Here is a 2,500-nt window from a genome sequence, read left to right as displayed (position 1 = left end):
CGCTGGTTCAGGCACGGCGGGCAGTGGTGGAATCGGCAGCGCCGACGAAATCGGCAAAGTCGGCAGAATCGGCAGCGGGTGCTGGCGATGGGTCTGGACGGGCTGGATAGTCCAACGCTCGACGAGAAAGACTGCTGGTTTAGACACTGGGGCAGTGGCAGCCCGCGGGGCAGTGTCGGCAGATTCGGCAGCGCAGATTTGTGCGGCTGCAGGTTCGTCGGGGAAAATCGGCAGCGCAGATTTTGCGACGAACATGGGCTGGGCGATGGACTGTCCAGGCCAGGCAGGAAAATTTGTCGAGGGGACACGCTGACGAAACAGCGCTGGTTCAGGCACGGCGGGCAGTGTTGGAATCGGCAGCGCCGACGAAATCGGCAAAGTCGGCAGAATCGGCAGCGCAGATTTTTCGACGAACACGGGCTGGACGGTGGACTGTCCAGGCCAGGCAGGAAAATTCGTCGAGGGGACACGCTGACGAAACAGCGCTGGTTCAGGCACGGCGGGCAGTGTTGGAATCGGCAGCGCCGAGAAAATCGGCAAAGTCGGCAGAATCGGCAGCAGGTGCTGGCGATGAGTCAGGACGGACTGGATAGTCCAAGGCTCGACGAGAAAGACCGCTGGTTTAGACACTGGGGCAGTGGCAGCCCGCGGGGCAGTGTCGGCAGATTCGGCAGCAGTGTCTGCCGATTCGGCAGCGTTGGCTTGTTGGCGCGGGGGGCCGATGCGAGTGGGGACTTGGGCAGCGGGCAGTGAAAGCAAGAGTTTCCCCGATGCTGCCGGGAAAAACGCTCCCCGGGATGGCCGGGTGAGATGACCCGGCGGCCCGTGACGGGTCATTCAATTCCATGCCCCGTCAACATAACTCCCGATGTACTGTTTGCTTTTTCGGAAGAAGAGATCCATCCCCCCATCCTCGGCCAGCCAAAAACGCTCCAATTAATGGCCGGGTGAGATGACCCGGCGGCCCGCGACGCGTCATTCAAATCACTGCCCTATCGGCTACAACTGCTGATGGGTGGGATTAGAGGCCTGCCATGGTGGTGAGGGGCGGCGAGGACCGTGAAAGCTAGAGTTTTTCAGAGGCTGCCGGGAAAAAGGCCCCTCGGGTGGCGGGGTGCGAGGACCAGGCGCGTCATTCAATTCTCTTCCCTATCAACTTGGCTCCCGTTGGCGGGATTGGAGGCCTACTGTTTGTTACAGGGCTAAAATCGTCAGGGGAAGAGCTGACGAAACAATGCTGGTTTGGATGCAGGGGGTAGTGTTGGAATCGGCAGCGCGAACAAAATCGGCAAAGTCGACAAAAAAGACTGTTGGTCTGGACATCGGGGCAGCGGCAGCCATGCCGACAGGGGGGGAAATCGGCAGCGCAGATTTGTGCAGCTGCAGGTTCGTCGGGGAAATCGGCAGCGCAGATTTTTCGATGAACATGGGCTGGAAGATGGACTGTCCAGGCCAGGCAGGGAAATTCATCAAGGGGACACGCTGACGAAACAGCGCTGGTTTAGACACGGTGGGTGCAGTGTTGGAATCGGCAGCGCCGACGAAATCGGCAAAGTCGGCAGAATCGGCAGCGGGTGCTGGCGATGAGTCTGGACGATTTATAGTCCAGGGCTTGATGGAAAAGACTGTTGGTCCAGACAATGGGGCAGTGGCGGCGCGGATTTGTGCAGCTGCAGGTTCGTCGGGGAAAATCGGCAGCGCAGATTTTTCGACGAACAGGGGCTGGGCGCTGGACTGGCCGGGCCAGGCAGGAAAATTCGTCAGGGGGCCACGCTGACGAAAACAGGGGCTGCGGAGTGGAAAATCGGCAGCGCAGATTTTTCGACGAACAGGGGCTGGACCGGCCGGGCCAGGCAGGAAAATTCGTCAGGGGGGCACGCTGACGAAAAGAGGGGCTGCCGCGTGGAAAATCGGCAGCGCAGATTTTTCGACGAACAGGGGCTGGACTGGCCGGGCCAGGCAGGAAAATTCGTCAGGGGGGCACGCTGACGAAAAGAGGGGCTGCCGCGTGGAAAATCGGCAGCGCAGATTTTTCGACGAACAGGGGCTGGACGCTGGACTGGGCCAGGCAGGAAAATTCGTCAGGGGGCACGCTGACGAAAAGAGGGGCTGCCGCGTGGAAAATCGGCAGCGCAGATTTTTCGACGAACATTCGTCAGGGGGGCACGCTGACGAAAAGAGGGGCTGCCGCGTGGAAAATCGGCAGCGCAGATTTTTCGACGAACATTCGTCAGGGGGGCACGCTGAGGAAAACAGGGGCTGCCGCGTGGAAAATCGGCAGCGCAGATTTTTCGACGAACAGGGGCTGGATGCTGGACCGGCCGGGCCAGGCAGGAAAATTCGTCAGGGGGGCACGCTGACGAAAAGAGGGGCTGCCGCGTGGAAAATCGGCAGCGCAGATTTTTCGACGAACAGGGGCTGGACTGGCCGGGCCAGGCAGGAAAATTCGTCAGGGGGGCACGCTGACGAAAAGAGGGGCTGCCGCGTGGAAAATCGGCAG

Source organism: Populus nigra, chromosome 2, assembly GCF_951802175.1.
Source record: "Populus nigra chromosome 2, ddPopNigr1.1, whole genome shotgun sequence".
NCBI classification, from domain to species: Eukaryota; Viridiplantae; Streptophyta; class Magnoliopsida; order Malpighiales; family Salicaceae; genus Populus; species Populus nigra.
Note: the sequence above shows the minus strand (reverse complement) of the source record.